A 20,103-nucleotide genomic window follows, 5' to 3' on the forward strand; every position below is an offset into this window, starting at 1 on the left:
AAGCAGTGGGTTGACGTATTCAGATACTGAAAGGCAGAGTCTCTACTAAGAATTCTATATCCAACAAAATTGCTGTTCAAGGGTAAGAGGAACTTTCATTCATTTTTGGTAGGAATAACAATGGTACACTCACTTTGGAAGATAGGTCAGCAGTATTTTATAAAGTTGAAAATTATCTTATTACACAATCTAGCAATCACATTTCTAGCTATTTACCCATCTGCCACCTAACATAGCTGTTTGGTGATAAATATATACAATGACTTAGTTTTAGAACATCATTAGAAAAAGGGTTTCTATGCAAGCCAGTAAAATTATGTCGATGAGTGTATGATATATAAGAAGTGATTTGTATTACAATGATAGTATACTGAGGAAAAGAGAATAAAGCTACAGAAGCAAAGTTTTTGTATATTGTTGAAATTGGGTTGGTATTAATCTAACAAAATCGCATTAAGTCAAGACATTAATTGCAACCCCTAGGGCAACAACTAATATACTAACTCCAAAAATATGATTAAAATTGATGAAACAAGAGAATTAATATGGCACCCTAAATATATCTATTTAACTCAAAGGTAGGTGTAAGCATATATGTATAGATCGATGGAATAGAAGTGACACTCCATACACTTTAGTGGAGAAAACCATAGTCTTTTTAATAAATAATTCTGGAACAACTGAATATCCACCTGAAGAAAATATGAGTTTGAATCCCTCCCTGACATCCCATAGGAAACTGAACTCAAAAGGGATCATACATTTAAAAGTAAGAGCTAACACTTTAAAACTCTTTTTATTTTATTTTTTTACTTTTTTACTTAGCCAGCCATGGTGGCACATGACTGTAGTCCCAGCACTTGGGAGGCTGAGGTGGGAGGACTGCCTGAGCTTGGAATATCAAGGCTGCAGTGAGCCATAACTGTACCTCTGCAAAGTCTTGCCCTTGCTGGTCTTGAACTCCTGGATTCAGGCAATTGTCCCACCACAGCCTCCCAAAGTGCTAGGATTACAGGCATTAGCCCTGTGCCTGGCTCCATAACACTTTAAAACTCTTAAATGAAACAATGAATACAAATGTTTCTGACTTTGGATTAGGCAATGGTTTCTTAGATATGACACCTAAAGCACAAGGACCAAAGGGAAAAAAAAATAGGTTAATTGGAATTCAAAATGTAAAACTCTGATGTTTTAAATAATAGTATCAAAAAGTGAAAAGACTACTCACAGAAAATTTGCAAATTGAATATCTCATAAGGTTCTACTAGACAGAAGAGATAATGGTCCTTCATAACTCAACAACCAAAGCAAAAACCCAATTTACAAATGAACAAAGAATTTCAGTAGACATTTTACAAAGTATATATAGAAATGGCCAATAAGAACATGAAAAGATGCTCAGTATCATTAGTCATCAAGAACAATGCAAGCTAAAACCACAGTGAGACACCATTTTATACTCACTAGGATGGCTGTAACAAAAACTAAAGACAATAAACCTATTGAAGAGAACGTGGAGACATTGTAATCCTCATACTTTGCTGGTGTGAATGCAAAATGCTGCAGTAACTTTGGAAAACAGTTTGGCACTTCCTGAGAAAACATTAAGCAGATGTAACCTATGATCCAGCAATATCATTCCTAGGTATATACCCAAGAGAAATGGAAACATATGACTACACAAACAATTTAAAAGCAATGTTTATAGCAGGATTATACATAACCACAAAGCAGAAACAATTTAAATTTCCATAAAATGATAAATGGATAAACTGTGTTATAACGATTGAATGGAATAGCGTTTGGCAATAAAAAGGAATCAAGTACTGATAGACACACCTTTAAATGATGCCAAATGTAAAAAGGTAGTCACAGAAGGTTACACATTTTGCCATTCTATTTATATGAAATATATAGAATAGGCAAATTCACAAAGACAGACAGTAGACTAGTATTTGTCAGGGATTTGGGGAAAGAGAATGTGTAACTGACTGCTAATTGGCACAGGGTTTCTTTTTGGGGTGATGAAAGTATTCCAGAATTGATTGCAATGGCAGATGTGTGACCAATATGCTAAATACAGCTGTCATTTCATATGTATGAATTCCACATTCACAGGTAAGGCCCAACTGTATATCAAAAATAGTTGAAAATAAAACAATAACAACATAACAATAAAAATTAAAATAGGGTATAGCAACTACTTTACGTAGCATTTACATTGTAGTAAGTATTATAAATAAGGAAGAGATGATTTAAATTATATGAGAGGATATGTGTAAATTATATGCAATTACTATTTCATATAATTGCATAATTATAGGCAATTACTAAGAGACTTGAGAATCCTGGGATTTGGGTATTTGCAAGGGTTCCTGGAACCGATCCCCAGTAGACACACAGGGACAACTCTATACTAAATAGATCTCTGAAATATATATTTTAAATGAGTGAATTTTATGAAATGTGACCTGTATCTCAAAGAAGTTCTTAAATAAAATGAAACCTATTTATTTATGAAATTGGCTGACCTACTTGTCTTAGTCCAGTTGTGCTGCTATAACCAAATACCTGAGATAGCGTAATTTATAAGGAACGGAACTCTGTTTCATCACAGTTCTGGAGGTGGGAAGTCCAAAATCAAGGTGCCAACAGGTTTGGTTGTCTGGTAATGTCTGCATCCTCTGGAGGGGAGGAAGACTGTGTCCTCACATGGAAGGAGGTTGAAAAGAGATAAATACTAAGAAAAACCTCTTTGATAAGGGCCTTAATCCCATTCATGAGGGAGGAGCCCTTATGGTTTAATCACCACTTAATACCATCTCCTTCGAGGGGTGGCATTTCTTCAGTTACAGCTGCAATGGTATTATCAGTAGTAGGGTCATTTTCATCAATACCCAGACCAAGTTTGATCATCCTGTAGATTCTGTTAACCAGTGTCTAGGGATGTTCCAGAGTGAAGCTGGAAGATGGGAGCACAGTTTCTTAAAGCAAGATGACCAGATCTTTCACAGACTTGTCATTCTTATCAGCTTCTGCCTTTTGCCTTAAGGTCTCAGTAATGGAATGGTCAGGGTTTATCTCCAGGTGTTCTTTGCTGCTATGTAGCCCATTGTTGAGTTGTCTCCTAGGACTTGAGCTTTCATGATTCTCTCCATGTTTGCTGTCCAGCCACTCGTGCTTGTGACAATACAGCATGGAGGCCTCACCAATCAGTTTGACACAACCACCTTTTCCATTTTTTTCTCCAATATGTCTTTCATGATTTTGCAGAGGTTCTCAAACTTTGCTTTTTTCTCTTCCTTTTTCTTTTCCTCTTCTTCATCCTCTGTAAGTTCCAAGCTCTCTTTGGTGACTAATATTAAAGTCTTCTCCTCAAATTTCTTCAGCTGTTGAACACAGTATTCATCAATGGGCTCGATCATATAGATCACTTCTAAGACATGCTTCCAAAGATGTTCCACAAAGGCTTTGTTAGCTACCTGGTCCTTGATCTCAGCTGTGATGTAATAGGTACGTTTCTGGGAAGATGACGACACATCAAGTGTGGAAGAAGTAAATTAAGCTCCAGCTGAGGGGTGACTTACCTGTTGAATACTCTACAATTCCTTTGATAATACATTTTCAAGGATATTTTTCTTTATTTTTGTTAAGATAAAAAAGTTTCCTGTTAATCCCAGCACTTTGGGAGGCCAAGGTGGGTGGATCATGAGGTCAGGGGATCGAGACAATCCTGGCCAACATGGTGAAACCCCGTCTCTACTAAAAATACAAAAAAATTAGCTGCGTGTGGTGTTGCATGCCTGTCGCCCCAGCTACTTTGGAGGCTGAGGCAGGAAAATTGCTTGAACCCAGGAGGTGGAGATTGCAGTGAGCCGAGATTGCGCCACTGCACTACAGCCTGGGTGACAGTTAAACTCTGTCTCAAAAAAAAAAAAAAAAAGTCTGTTTGTCAGGCATTAAAAACTATTTTAAGGGAAGACAAGATTTCTGTCTACTTCTTTTTTTTTTTTTTTTTTTTTTTGAGACGGAGTTTCACTCTTGTTACCCAGGCTGGAGTGCAATGGCGCGATCTCGGCTCACCGCAACCTCCGCCTCCTGGGTTCAGGCAATTCTCCTGCCTCAACCTCCTGAGTAGCTGGGATTATAGGCACGCGCCACCATGCCCAGCTAATGTTTTGTATTTTTAGTAGAGACGGGGTTTCACCATGTTGACCAGGATGGTCTTGATCTCTTGACCTCGTGATCTACCCGCCTCGGCCTCCCAAAGTGCTGGGATTACAGGCTTGAGCCACCGCGCCCAGCGATTTCTGTCTACTTCTAAGTGATGCTGTGATACCTTAGGCACTAAAGCAGAGCTAATCATGCTCTTTTCATTTCACACAGCTTATTTTAACAGATTGAAGTAACGTGTGTTGGAAGATGTATGTAACATGATGTTAACTTTGTGGTCTAAAGTGTTTAGCTATCAAGCTGGATTCCTTAGTAGACCAAATCTTGTTATTAACGTGTTCCTGAGCTATACTTTGATGTTTAGAAGAAAAGCGTTTGTTACATCTTGTAGGATCTACTCTTTGAACTTTTCATTGCCTGTAGTTGCCAATTCTGCATGGACCAGTCCTCTAGAAATAGGTTAAACTGAAGCAACTTGATGAAACTCTCCACAGGGCTTGTTTTCCAAAGAAAAGTATTGCTTGGAGGAGCAAAGTTATAAGCCTACTAAGCATATCATAAAGCTGTTCAAAAATAAGTCAGAGCCAGTCTTGTGGATGGAAATGTAGTGCTTGAGTCACATCCTGCTTAAAGTTGTAACAAATGCAAGTGAGTTAAAAGAAAAAAAAAATACCATCTCAATACCTGAATCTTGCAGGTGACACATCAAATCACAGCACTACTGCTTACCTTTTTAAAAGTATTACTGAATATCTAAACTTGCCCATAAATTAGGAAACTGAAGGCATAAGAAAGGGAAATGGAAACCACTTAAACAAATAAGCTGGAATTTAGCAAATGTTCCCATTCTTAATGCATTAAGCTCAAACTACACTTTTTGTAACTGAAATTCTTCTTCATACCTCCTTCTCCAGTAACACTATTATGACTTCTAACTCAAGGTATAAGAATAAGAATCCCTAGGGATAATTTTTTTAATTACCTCAAAGTCATAGTTAAAAATGTTTTTCTTCTCTCTATGATACCAAGACTCTGAATTAGTAGTGTCAGTTCAAGGCTTGCACTTCGCTCTGTGATCTGGAATTAGAAATACAAGAATGGCAGCTACAGAGAGACTCTCTGAAATTACATCATATATAGTAGAGGTTTTCAAACATGGAAACATTTCATGAAAATATAATTTACCTGTCTTAATAATGTGAGTGGAATTAAAGAGAACATTTTAACTTATAGCCAAAGTCCCCATCACCACCATTTCAGAACATGTGGACCTGCTTTGTGGCCTTACACAGTTTCCAATCCACAGAAGACGGAAGACAAGAAGCAGGGGAAAGGCATTCACAAAATGCTGTAGGAAGAACACATTTTGTAAAAATGCCTGCTTTTCGATAATCTAGAGGAATACGAGCAATAGAATTTATTAAAGCCACACTTTAGAAATAAAAATAGTTTGGCCATAAAGCACCTTGCTATGGCAATCTTTATTTAGTAGTGAAACTCATTATAAACTCAGACCATTTTAGTCCTAGTTAATGAATTATCAGAAAAATTATGGTGTTTCATCAAAACCCCGCAGCACAGAAGGCACGAAACATAAATGTCAATATCAAGTTAAATTAGCTTTAATTAGATGTGCCATAAAAGCTTACTAAGGAAAATAACACAGTGGATTCTTGGGTTAATACTGGAGATTTCTTCAACAAATTTTAAAAGCAGATGGCTATATTTTGTTCCCAAAAGCTTGTAACTCTATTTATTCAAATTCTCTCCTTCCTTAAAGGTGAGATTTCAAGCCAACTATTTGAGGGTCCTCTGTCCCTCCCTTCCTATTCTGTTTCTTTCTCCAAAGTCAACCAACAATGGCATTTTTGTGTAAGTTAGTGCTTCTCAAACTTTAAAGTACATATGGAATTACCTGAATATCTTATTCAAGTGCAGATTATGATGCAGTAGGTTTAGAGTGGGGTGTGAGAATTTGCATTTCTTATCAGCTTGTAATATGGCTGATGCTGGTGGTCTACAATTAATACTTAGAATAGGAAATGTTCAAGCCATATATATTCACATGGAATTATTTCTATTTCTTGTGCCCATTCTCAGCTAGACTCAGAGTATCTTGAATATAGAGACAATTAATTTCTATTTTTTTTATTTGCCTCCATCTTCTAGCATAGGGATTGGTAACATTCTCAATAAAAGATAGGTATTTGTCAGGTGACTCCACTAAAAACAGAGCAATAGTCAGCCATTCGTCACCACATCCTCACGCATTTTCAAGTTAATTTGAGACCAGTACCGGATCACTTTTACTCATTGTCTCAGTGGTATAATCATAGCTGCTTCAGCTGTGCTCACTGACCCTCATTAATCTCTCTGAAGTGATGCTTTTAGAGGTAAATAAATTGAGTCAATGAAAAAGGCAAACTGATGACTAGACACAGTTGTCCTCCTCCTGTTAATACTTAGAAATTATAATAATGTAGTCAAGCTTGAAAGAAAGAAAAGACCATTCACCTGTGCCCGGAATGAAAAGACAATTAAGAAAGTAAATACGAGTGATCCTGTGGCAGTATATTTGAGTATAAGAGCAGAGGGAGGTCCTAGTGGGTGGAGCAATGTTTTTCATACAAACCTAGTGACAGCACAAGTGACCTCTGCAGCACACAGAGATGCACTCTCAAGATCTCCCTTTAAGGAAGAGTGTATTGCCCAGCTTCAAGGGGTGTCATTACTTCATCAGGTTCTCCTCAGCTTTATGTCATCATAGGGGTAGCCCTGACCAATGACAGAGTCAGCCTGTGATACAAAGTCTGGCCATATCTGTACAATACGACTATTTTGTGAGCCATCTTTGTCCTAGGGCTTGTTGGCTTAACAGAGACTTTATTAGACCTGTATTGAACTCTGATGGCACCATCTCCCAATCCATTTCCTCCCTTTTACATTTAAAAGTGTTATTCCTCAGTAAATCTTTTACATTCCTAACTGCATGTTATCATCTGCTTCCTGGAAGACCAAAATGATGTACCCATTGGTGCCCATAAAATGGGAGTTAGAACCTACCCCTTGAAAGGAGTGTCTCCTGTTAGTCTAGGTATGGTCACCATTAATTGAATTACTCAAGTTATGTTACATTTTCATCTTAATTGGAGGTTTTTGAAAGACAATCAAAATAAAATAAACATATCAGGAACAAAAATAAAATCAACTACGTTTTCTAGACTTCCATGCAGCCAAGGATATGAAAAAGAACCAGTTTCCATCAATCCTTGCACTCACGTAAGATTGCAAGGTGGAAAAGAGCTGAGGTGATTTTCAACCACTTTTGCAAGCAAGCCTATGGAACTGTGGGTGTTTCTGCAGTAGCAGTTGAGCGCCTGTCCTTTAGTTTCCTGGGAGTAGACAGACGCTGGTGGCAGTGACAATGGAGGCAGAAGTGAATTCTTGGTTCCACCATAGCACTGATGCTGGCTCCAGGGTAGTATGAGTTTGTTAGTCTACAGATAGTTTCTAGAATCAATTTCTTCACTTCTTACAATCTAATTCAATATATTAAACATTTTCTTGTACCTTATATAAACCTTGACAGATATGCCAGAGAAACAATAAGAAAACATGCAAACAACCTAAGAACATGATGTTGCCCTGTGAGAAATGGAAGCTCTAGGCCAGCCTTGTATTCACATGTTGGAATACAAAGTCAGATCAAGCATTACAACTCACTCAGGACAAGTTAAACTACCCAGGCTTTAGCAAAACAAATTAAACATTATTTTATTGAGACTTCTTCCCTCCACAACCCATAGCAGACAAATTTTTCACCCACTGTAAAAGCAAACTGTGCTAAAGACAATAGCATATGAAAATTCCAAAATCATATTAGGAATCATATTCCCAAGAGGAAAGGCAAAGGAATGCATCAAGCAGAAGAAATAGCAAGAAGGAAGAGTTAAAGGCAATATGAAATATTTTGGGCAACAGAGCAAGACTGTCTCAAAAAGCAAAACAAAATAATATGGAGAAAAAAAACAGATTCAAAAACTTAACAAACAGAATTTCTAAGAGTGCAAACCACTAAGTTATAAAGTGCCAAAATAGTAAGACCATGACTCTCATACAGATATGAAGATACATACATGCCAAAGAGTTTATTTCATTAGAGAAACAAGTAAATATTATAACCACTTCAAAAAAGAATGCAAAGAACAGATGCATTTATAGATAGAAAATATTGTAATAACTGCAGAAGAGTGGGGATAGATTTTTCACAGTAGGGAGGGGAGCAGTCAACTGAACTCCTACAGGACAGGATAGAGTTTGTGTGTCAATACACAGAATTATTTGCATCGATATCATCTATAATTCATGAAGTTGTAAAGTAACTACCATAGAATCTGGATCAAATAACTTGGAGGCCTGTCATCTAGAAACTAGACGATGTACAGTTTTCCACTGAAGTAACTTTTCTCCCCTACAAAGTTTAAGTCATTGAAAATAAAACTAACAGGAAAAAAAAAACAGTTAATGAAAGATCTAATACAAACTTGTCTCACTAAATCCCCCAAATACACCATTGCGAGTGAAATGATGAAAAATATATAAATAAGTTTGACAGATGTAAAGTAAAGGGTCAAATAGGAAGCTCTATAGATTAGGCCAAATTGTAAGCATTTTTCAAAATTCATAAAACTATATACTCAAATGGGTAAATTTTAAATATGCAAAGTGTATCTCATAAAATGTATACATAAAATAAGATAACATTTAATATCTCTCAGGGCAGCCATGATAATCTCAAGAATTGAAGACGATGTGAGGATCAATGAATCTATCACCAGCTGGTGGCCATTCTGGAAACAATATGAAAAGATCAAGGAGTTGAATACATGATTACCTGTGACTCAAAAACTTCCCTGCAAGAATACATGCTAAAGAAATTTATAAATGCTAACAACAAATGCTTATTACTATCTCGTTGGTTTCTTTTTTGGAGGCGGGAGTTCTGGGGGAGGGATTACTTCCAGCCTGTGCTCTCCAGTATCTTATTCAATATTGATTCATGGGTATCATAAGAAAAGAATGTAGAATCTAAGATAACAGTCTTTAGTATCTCGCATACATGGCTTCAAAGATTCCTAGCTGTGAGATTTTAGCAAGTCATTGAATTTCTCTGAGTCTTGGTTTATTCCCCTTCGTTTTTTAGTTTATTTAAAAAATTAACTTATTTTTGATTTTTCCATAGTTTATTGGGTACAGGTGGTATTTGGTTATATGAGCAAGTTCTTTATGGTGATTTTGGTGTGCCCATCACCTGAGTAGTATACAGTGCACTCTATTTGTAGTCTTTTATCCCTCACCCTCCTCGCATTCTTCCCAAGTCTCCAAAGTCCATAGAAGTATTCTTATGCCTTTGTGTCCTCATAGCTTAGCTCTCACATATCAGTGAGAACATAATGATGTTTGGTTTTCCATTCCTGAGTTACTTCACTTAGAATAATAGTCTCCAATCTCATCCAGCTCACTTCAAATGCTGTTAATTCATTTCTTTTTATGGCTGAGTAGTATTCCATCATATATATATACATATATATATATATATATATGATGTGATATATATATATATATATGATGTGATATATATATGTGTGTGTGTGTGTGTGTGTGTGTGTGTGAGTGTGTATATATATATATATATATATATATCACAGTTTCTTTATCCACTCATTGATGATAGGCATTTAGGTTAGTTCCATGATTTTGCAATTGTGAATTGTGCTACTGTAAAGATGCCTGTGCAAGTCTCTTTTTCAGATAGTGACTTCTTTACCTCTAGGTAGATACTCAGTAGTAGGATTGCTGGATCAAATGGTAGTTCTACCTTTAGTTCTTTAAGGAATCTCCACACTGTTTCCCATAGTGGCTGTCCTAGTATACACTGCCACCAGCAGTGTAAAAATGTTCCCTGATCACCACATCCACGCCAACATATACAGTTTTTTTCATTTTTTGATTATGGCCATTCTTGCAGGAGTAAGGTGGTATCACACTGTGATTTTTATTTACATTTCCCTGAACAACACAAATGCCCATCAAAATGGAAAAAAAAAAAGATAAATTAAGGTACGGCTAACGAAACACTATACACCCACATCAAATGAACTAGATCCACCTACATCAAGCTGGTTAAATTTTGAAATGCAATGGAGTTAAAACAATTATTTGTCCACTCTTTCATCGATGAGCATTTGGGTTGGTTCCAGGTCTTTGCTATTGTAAACAGTGCTGCAATGAACATTCGTGTGCATGTGTCCTTATAGTAGAATGATTTATAATCCTTTGGATATATATCCAGTAATGGGATTGCTGGGTCAAATGGAATTTCTATTTCTAGGTCCTTGAGGAATCGCCACACTGTCTTCTACAATGGTTGAACTAATTTACACTCCCACCAACAGTGTAAAAGTGTTCCTATTTCTCCACATCCTCTCCAGCATCTGTTGTCTCCAGATTTTTTAATGATCGCCATTCTAACTGGCGTGAGATGGTATCTCAATGTTGTTTTGATTTGCATTTCAGGGAAAATGTGGCACATATACACCATGGAATATTATGCAGCCATCAAAAACGATGAGTTCGTGTCCTTTGTAGGGACATGGGTGAACCTGGAAACCATCATTCTCAGCAAACTGACAGAAGAGCAGAAGATCAAACAACGCATGTTCTCACTCATAGGCGAGTGTTGAACAATGAGAACACATGGACACAGGGAGGTGAGCACTACACACTGGGGTCCGTTGGGGGGAAATAGGGGAGGGACAGTGGGGGGTGGGGAGTTGGGGAGAGATAGCAAGGGGAGAGATGCCAGATATAGGTGATGGGGAGGAAGGCAGCAAATCACACTGCCACGTGTGTACCTATGCAACAATCTTGCCTGTTCTTCACATGTACCCCAAAACCTAAAATGCAATAAAATAAATGGAAAAAAAAATTTTTTTAATTATTTATTAAATTTTGAAATGTTGTTGAGTTAAAAACAATTGTGGTTAAATTTTGAAACATGGTTCTTGAGTTAAAAACAATTAAGTTGAAGATAATTATATACAGTTCCATCCATACTCTGTGTACTTTCAAAACTTTCCAGAATATCACATTGATTTTAAAACCTAATTGGGAGGAATATATACATCTTGAAGACAATGTTCAACTCACAGAAAGAGAAAAGCAGGTGGAGTTGGGTAGGGTCTCATTTGCAGCTTCCTCTGTGTAGAACATTTTATTTATCTTTAAAATATATCTAAAGTAAATTCAACTGAACATTACCATTTGTGGCATCTGTATCACGGCTATGTGTACTGGAAGTTATACATTATTCTATTAATTTTTATGTATCTTTGAAATATTTCATGAAAGAAGTGAAGAAGAAAAAAAATGAAAGAAAATATTTAAAAAGAAGGAAATGTCATGTTTTAGGAAATAAATCCGAAATCAGAGGTTCTATCTAATGTTCTAGTCAGTGGGTATTTCAACCCTTTTCTCAGCAAAACACATCTCAAGAAACATAATCAGTAGGTTAAAAAATGTAGAATGAAGTGGAAACTGAATTACAGAGAAATGAACAGAAATACAATGATCAAGGAGGAAAATGGCATAGTAAGTTAAATCTCAGCCCACTGGTTTTCCAAGGCCTTTAGAAACTATTAGGCAATTAGTCACTTCAAGGACCCTGGAGGCAACAAAGTTCAATATTTCTCATTTCAGAAAATGAAGAAGTATAGTTAAAAGACTGCAATATTTATTCAAGTTTGCAAAGACAGTCTGTCTAGTAGGCCCTAGGATTAAAGTTCCCTTCTTATGTTTTTGAGACTTCAGTTCAAATATCTTTGAAACAATTTCATTTCTGCCTATTTGGCTGTTTTCCACATAAGAGGCTAACTAATTTGACAATATTTAGGTTCCTCCTTTATTTTATCTTTTCCCAAATTCTTTTTGGGAGTCTTCCAGCACCTTCATAAAATTACCTATTACAGCCTTCTAACCGTAATATTTTCATCTGATGCATGGCATCCCAGGGTAAATATTGTCCCTTCCCAAAGAGCTGGGTTACAGTTAAATATGTACTCTTTCTATCATAAAAATAACAATCCCCTATCAAGTATAATAAAACCTCAGTTTCTACTTTTATTATAGTTTTATAAAGCAAATCCATGTGTTTCATCTTATGAGAGGTAATGATATTTGTAATTTGTAGCCCTACATTTGGACAATAATAGTAAAATGGGCTTACTCTTAAAAGAGAAGTAAAGGGAATAATTAAGTTTACTTTATGTATTTTTAAAATTAAAAAACTTGAGAAAACAAATACAATGCATACGCAAGTAATATATTTGAACTACGAATATGTGCATTTCCTTATTTACAAACTGGTTTCTCTATGGCATTTTATCCACCATGAAATTATAGCCATAAGTCTTTGAGCCACAGGGAAATAGGAGGATGTGGTGAAAGAAAAAATCCTGCCAGAGAAGAGAATATGGATTGTAAAAAAGATTAGAACATTATATATAAAAAAATTGTAAAACATTTTCTTGTACATCTTAGAGGTACTGTTCAAATATGCAAACTCATGGTTTCAAAAAAAGGTAAATAGTGTGGAATACAGAAAAAAAAACAGGGTTCAGTGGCTCTCACCTATAATCTCAGCACTTTGGAAAGCCTAGCTGGGAGGATTGCTTGATTCGAAGAGTTCCAGACCAGTCTGGGCCACAGAGCAAAACCTCCGCAGCAATAAAAAAAAAAAAGAAAAGAAAAACAGACCAATTTTCAACAAATAATACTATTTAAAATATAAAAATATATAATATATTTAAACATAAATATATTATATATTTTATATATTAATGAATATATATACATATAAATACATATTCATATATATTTATATGTATGTATATCTACAACATAAAATATATATATTTTATATATTTTTAAATATAAAAAATATAAATATATCATAAAATATATAAATTTTTAAAAGATATATAAATAATATTTTTAAAAAATTTATTATACTCTTAAGTTCTGGGGTACATATGCAGATAATGCAGGTTTGTTGCATAGGTATAAATGTGCCATGGTGGTGGTTTGCTGCATCCACCGCCCAGTCATCTACATTAGGTATTTCTCCTAATGCTATCCCTCCCCTAACCCCTCACCTGCCATTCCTTCCCTAGCCACCCACCTCCCAAGCACCAGTGTGTGATGTTCCCCTCCAGGTGTCTGTGTGTTCTCATTGTTCAACACCCACTTATGAGTGAGAACATGCAGCATTTGGTTTTCTGTTTTTGTATCAGTTTGCTGAGAATGGTTTTCAGTTTCATCCATGTCCCTGCAAAGGACATGAACTTATCCTTTTGTATGGCTGCATAGTATTCCATGGTGCATATGTGCCACATTTTCTTTATCCAGTCTATCATTGATGGACACTTGGGTTGGCTCCAAGTCTTTGCTATTGTGAACAGTGCCCCAATAAACATACGTGTGCATGTGTCTTTATAGTAGAATGATTTATAATGTTTGGGTATACACCCAGTAATGGGATCACTGGATCAAATGGTATTTCTATTTCTAGATCCTTAAGGAATCACCACACTGTCTTCCACAATGGTTGAATTAATTTGCACTCCCATCAACAGTGTAAAAGCGTTCCTATTTCACCTCATCTTCTCCAGCATCTGTTGTCACCTGATTTTTTAATGATCGCTATTCTAACTGGCATGAGGCGGTATCTCAATGTGGTTTTGATTTGCATTTCTCTAATGACAAGTGATGATGAGCTTTTTTCATGTTTGTTGGCTGCATAAATGTCTTCTTTTGAAAAGTGTCTGTTCGTTTCCTTTGTCCACTTTTGGATGGGGTTCTTCGTTTTTTTCTTGTAAATTTATTTAAGTTCTCTATAGATTCTGGATATTAGCCCTTTGTCAGATTGCAAAACTTTTTCCCATTCTGTTGGTTGCCAGTTTACTATGTTGATAGTTTCCTTTGCTATGCAAAAGTTCTTTAATTTAATTAGACCATATTCGTCTATTTCGGCTTTTGTTGCCATTGCTTTTGGTGTTTTAGTCATGAAGTCCTTGCCCATGCCTATGTCCTGAATGGTATTGCCTAGGTTTTCTTCTAGAATTTTTATGGCGTTAGGCCTCATGTTTAAATCTTTAATCAATCTAGAGTTAATTTTTGTATAAGGCATAAGGACGGGATCCAGTTTCAGCTTTCTGCATATGGCTAGCCAGTTTTCCCAGCACCATTTATTAAATAGGGAATCCTTTCCCCATTGTTTATTTTTGTCAGGTTTGTCAAAGATCAGATGGTTGTAGTTGCATGGTGTTCTTTCTGAGGCCTCTGTCCTGTTCCATTGGTCTATATCTCTGTTTTGGTACCAGTACCATGCTGTTTTGAGTACAGTAGCCTTGTAATATAATTTGAAGTCAGGTAGCATGATGCCTCCAGCTTTGCTGTTTTTGCTTAGGATTGTCTTGGCTATGTGGCCTCTTTTTGGTTCCATATGAAGTATAAGGTGTTTTTTCCAATTATGTAAAGAAAGTCATTGGTAGCTTGATGGGGATAGCATTGACTTTATAAATTATTTTGAGCAGTATGGTCATTTTCATGATATTGATTCTTCCTAACCATTATCATGGAATGTTTTTCCATCTGTTTGTGTCCTCTCTGATTTCCTTGAGCAGTGATTTGTAGTTCTCCTTGAAGAGGTCCTTCACATCTCTTGTTAGTTGCACTCCTAGGTATTTTATTCTCTTTGTAGCAGTTGTGAATTGGAGTTCACTCATGATTTGACTCTCTGTCTATTATTGGTGTACAGGAATGCTTGCAATTTTTGCACATTAATAGAAATAATATTTTGCAATATTGTCATGTTCATTATTTTTTATTAAATTTATACATGATCAATTCAAGCAAAAAAGAAAAGTAATAAAAGACAAAAGCACACCCACACAGACATACACACACAGAATTCCAACATCCAGAATTAATCGTTATGAATGTTAAAGTTGCACATTTCTTCCTATGGATTGACAGATTAAACTACTATAAAATAGTATACTGTAAATATCATTTCAATAAAATCCCTTAAATAAATCTTTGCATAAATTGAAGAGAATTTCCTCCCCTCCCACTTTTTCTATCTCTTTCCACCTCTCTTTTTTTCTGTTGGTCTGTCTGTCTTTCAGCCTTTCTGTATTTTTCCTTTCTCCCTTTCTGAACTTCCTTTTTTCAAAGTTTATTACTCTTTAAAAGGGAGTAAAGTTTTAGGTTTACTCCCTTTCTTTTCTAATTTCTGATAGTTTTTATTTTGCTGGCTTTTATTATTTTTGGTTTATTTTATCAAGTACTAAAAAAGAGACACTCGTAATTTGTCTTATTTCTCAATGTCAATGTGAAAATAGTTTCAACCTGCTTCCCTTTTATGTATTTGGTATGGTACAGATTTTTTTTTACCAGTTTTTAAAATTCTTCAAAGACTTTTTGTTAAGAATAAACAAAAGAAGAATTGTAACGTTTTTAAAAGGAAAGGAAGGAATAGGGCAGACCACATTATAGAAGAAACTAAAACTATTTTCTTTATAGATGTATTTTAAAAATGCCATTTGAAAAGTACCTAGGACTTAAATGTTATTTGGAATTTTATATTTCATGGCATGAAAACGAGGGACTATGGAAGTCAGAGAAATGCAATTATAGTCAACTCTCCATATCTTTGGGTTCCACATCTGTGGACTCAACCAACCACAGATCAAAAATATTTTTTTAAATGAACAGTTGGGTCTGCCTTGAACATTTACAGGACTTTTTTTTCTTGTTATTATTTCCTAAACAATAAGATATGTTTATTATTGACATTGCATTTACATTGTGTTAGGTATTATAGGTAATCTAGAGATGATCTGTTAAAAGTATACAGAAGGATGTAAATAGGTTATATGAAAGCACTACACCATTTTATGTAAAGGACTTGAGCAAATCCATGGATTTTGATATCCTCGAGGGATCCTGGAACCAGCCCCCATGAATACCATGAATACACAGATTATTTTTTTAAGTCTCCTGTTACTGTTTGCTGAAAACCAGGTGTTCCCAAGCAGCTTCTCAGGAATCCCAGTGCCAAAGCTTCATGGTGCCCTCATGGATGGAACCCCAGAACTGTCCATCTCGGACATTGTGAGCTAGTGTAGACACACTATAATGGAGAACTAATGACACAATATAACTAGATTTATTCTGCATTTAAGGACTATAATCCACAGACCTTGTCAAAAGCTTTTTAGTTAAAGTTTTCAAATTACAAAAAAAAATTGAGCCTACAGGTATTTTATCAGAAAGTGTTCAATAATCCTCTAATACATCACAGACCTATTTTGCCTCTTATCAATTTAAGCAATGATTAAAGGCAGATTTGGGCATTGAAAGAAACTAAATGCCCAACGTGTTTAACCATAGAAAGAATCTAGTTCCACAGAGTTTATATACACATATGTATGAGATTTAATAAATACATAATTTACATAAAACTAGATTAAAATATTTTGTTATGTCATTGACTCACTGCTTATATTCTATCCTATAAAATGTTCACAAGATAGGAAAGCCATCTTTCTTAAATTAAACTTGACCCAGCAGGATGTTTAAAAACTACATGTAAGAGCAAACAGTTTAAGCAATTAAAGATCTAGGCCTTGATGGTTTGGTCTGGGAATTCAACTGACTGTTAAATAATCATCTAATTGAGAGTGTGGAGAGGACACTGAGGAGTCATGCAGGAACAACTCTCCTGCATCTGAAATTGAGATGAATTATATGCCCATAAAATATGAGGTACAGATCAAGTTACCCATTATGTTACACAAAGAATCAAGAGTAAGCAGGGCAGTTAGTTAAGAAAATCTATAAAATTAAAGCTCATCTGTTTGAAAATCAACTTGAACTAGACATAGAATACCTATCATTATACGTACAGTAGGTAAATTGTGATTTGAGTGGAATGTATTTGTATATAAAGTCTTAGCCAATATAAGGTCTTTTCATAAATTTTCACAAATTAGGCTCTCTAAACAAGGCTGATTAAGTTTATTCTCTATCATTATCTCAGGGGCACAACAACATGAGATAAATTTTTTAGATTTGTAGTAGCGTGGGGTGGAGTAGAGAAGACCACTGCTGAAGAGCCATATGGCCAGACAGGGTCAATGACTCATATGCTTCTCTACATAAGGCCACCTCGGTTTGGAAGTTTGGGATATATGAGTTATAAAGATTAGAAGAATAAATTTATGTCCTGTCTTTCTGTTCCAATCTAGACCCTGAAGCCCTGGCGATCTTATCTATTTGGAAACTCCCAGAATAAAAGAGGAAACATTCCATTAACTCCCTTTTAATACAAGCCCTGTGCTTCCTCCGCTGTTCTGATGTACTTCTGATTCTAAGAACTAATTGGGTCTGGCTTATGCAACACTAATTGTTCTAGATATTTTACAGAAATTAATGTCAGCATTTCTCACAGGACTGGAATTTCCCACCAGCTTCTGAAGAATGGCAGAGAAAACTAAAATTTGAGAAAACATTCTCATTCAAGGTTAAACTTTCAATAGAATCTTATGCAAGCTACATTTTTACCCAGCCTTACTAAACCAACAAAAAGGTAATCTAGGAAAATAGAAGAAAATGTAATTTACATATGCACATACCTACACATATATGTATACATTTGAAAACACAAATAACATTTTGGTTAAGAGTCATTAGAAACATGTTATTTCAATAATAAAGAACTTGTTTTGTTTTAAAGTGATAATGAAGATGATGCTGCTGATATTAACAACAAAAACAAAAATAATAAATTCATTGTTCCCCTGAGATACACATAAACTTTTGAAAAAGAATCATCACCACCAACCCCCCAGACACTGTTATCACCTACAGGTCAGAGATGCTAGGTTCTAGAAAAACCTGGAACTACAGCTCCTCTCCTAAAGCTAGGCTGGAGCTTCATGGGCAACTAATCTCCCCACGGTTGTAAACTCATAACCCTGAAGAAGCAATCCCCAAAAGCAATGCTACTGGACAAGAAAAGCCTATGCCACAGGGTAAAGGGGCCAGTAGTAGACCTAGTCCACATGTCTAGTAGAGTAAGAGCTTATTTCCTTTGTAACAGATAAAGAAGAGAGTCATCTCCCAGGTTTTTCTTGATGGGGAGATGATGGAGATTAAGCGGAGAGGAATACTACTCTAGATCAGTTTCTGGGAACAAGGACATCTGCATGGCTGCAGGCATGGCTGACGTCTCAATAGTCACACATATCATACAGTCCAGTAGCCATGATTTATCTGCTTCAACCATGTAATGTCTCATTTCCATAAACCAAAATTAATATACTTTAAAAATGTTTTAATGTGCTTATCCTTAAGGCCCCATCTTAAAGGTTTCTATGTTATTGAGGATGTCTCTAAACACCACAGTGGTTAGAAATTCCTCTTATAAAGCTCACAAAACTCTGTAATTTTTCTTGTATTTATTACAAGTTAATAATAGAATTGTCTGTAATTATTTGTTTAATACATTAAGATCCATTGCCATCTCTTAACAAATAACTTAGCATAAAGTGAGCATTTAATATGGCATAATATATCAACTGAATGAATAAATAAATGAACAAACCTGGGAGTTTCCATCTTCAACTGCTGTCAGTTCTATCTCCAAAATTTGTCTTTTCAACTTGTCTCCATTCCAACATGTCCCAAACCACCATAGTTTCTGAAAAATAGATGCATTCATCAGAGTGATCCGTTACAGTCTTGTCCTTGACCAACCCATATGTCTCCTACAAGAGGCCTCCCACTGCACTTAAAATTAAATCCAAACTCCTTATTCTGACTAACCAAGCTCTACATGATTTGACACTTGACAGGTCCTTTAAGCACATCTCATGCTACTTTCTCATTTGCTCCTACTGTTCAAATCCCAGGGTTTATACTCCTTCCTAGAATGTCCTCATCTTCTCTTTGTCTGGAATCCTTTTGTACAATTTTCACCTGGTATTTTAAAGAGTCTTCAATTAAAAGTGACATTGTTTGGATTTGTGCCCCCTCCAAATCTCATGTTGAAATGTGATTTCCAGTGTTAGAGGTGGGGCCTTGTGTAAGGTATTGGATCATAGAAGAAGATCCCTTATGAGTGGTTTAGCACCATCCCCTTAGTAATAAGTGAGCTCTTGCTCAGTTAGATATTGCAAGATTTCATTTAAAAAGAGCCTGGGACTTCCCCTTTCTCTGCCTTGCACCTGCTCTTACCATCTAACAAGCCTACTCCCACTTTGTCTCCTGTTATGATTGCAAGCTTCCTGAGGCCCTCACCAGAAGCAATTACCCTTAGAGCCTACAGAAGAGTGAGTCAATTAAACCTCCTTTCTTTATAAATCCCCACGCCTCAGGTGTTCCCTTAAAGTAATGCAAATAGCCTAACACAGAAAACTGGTACTGAGGAGTGAGGTATTTCTATAAAGATGCCTGAAAATGTGGAAATGGCTTTGGAACTGGGAAATGGGCAGCGGTTGGAAGACTTTAGAGGGCTCTGAGGAACATAGGAAGATGAGGGAAAGTTGGAATTTATTAGGGACTTGTTAAATGGTTGTAATCAAGATGCTGATAGAAATACAGACAATGCAGGCCAGGCTGATGAGGTCTCAAATGGAAATGGGAACTACTGGGAACTGGAGTCAAAGTCACCATGTTATACCCTAGAAAAGAATCTGGCTGCATTGTGTTCATGCCCTAGGAATTTTTGGAAGTTTCAACTTAAGAGTGATGACTTAGGGTATCTGGTGAAAGAAATTTCTAAGCAGTAAAGTTTTAGAAATCGTG

The 20,103-nt window shown here is 35.9% G+C and overlaps 1 pseudogene; it reads right to left on the reverse strand.

Moving 5' to 3' along the window:
* Positions 1 to 2,805: 2,805 nt before the first annotated feature.
* Positions 2,806 to 20,103, reverse strand: part of LOC116562615 — a 62,124-nt pseudogene continuing 44,826 nt past the window's right edge.

The sequence above is a fragment of the Sapajus apella genome, unplaced genomic scaffold (assembly GCF_009761245.1).
Source record: "Sapajus apella isolate SASKATOON/1434 unplaced genomic scaffold, GSC_monkey_1.0 scaffold33, whole genome shotgun sequence".
Classification (NCBI taxonomy): Eukaryota; Metazoa; Chordata; class Mammalia; order Primates; family Cebidae; genus Sapajus; species Sapajus apella.